Genomic DNA, 508 nt, shown 5'->3' with positions numbered 1-508 from the left:
TTTGGTTTTACCATTGCAAAGAATGGTACTGTACAATGCAGCAGAAACTGCTGCGGACCCGCAGGGCCAGAAACGCTGCGGATCCGCAGCAGAATCCGCACCGTGTGCACGGTGCGGATTTTTCCGCGCGGATTCTACAGAATCCGCAGGTAAAATGACCTGCATTTTACCTGCGGATTTTGTGCGGATTTCGCCTGTGTTTTTACAGCTGCGGATTCCTAGAATGGAATAGGTGTAAAAACTCTGCGGAATCGGCACAAAGAATTGACATGCTGTGGAAAATAAACCGCTGTGTTTCTGCGCATGGAAAACTGCTGCGGATCCGCAGCCAAATCCGCTACGTATGCACATACCCTTAGCCTCTAGTTCATACCCAGCCCATCATCAAAGCGATTCCACATGGTGAGTTCATCAGAGCCCGACCTATATGCTCTGATGACCAATCCTTTCTATCAGAAAGTCTCATCATCAAAGATAGACTATGAGAACGAGGTTACAAAAACTTCAA

This window comes from Dendrobates tinctorius, unplaced genomic scaffold, assembly GCF_039654945.1.
Source record: "Dendrobates tinctorius isolate UK_male_01 unplaced genomic scaffold, ASM3965494v1 ptg000086l, whole genome shotgun sequence".
NCBI lineage: Eukaryota > Metazoa > Chordata > Amphibia > Anura > Dendrobatidae > Dendrobates > Dendrobates tinctorius.
This window is presented reverse-complemented; position numbering follows the sequence as displayed.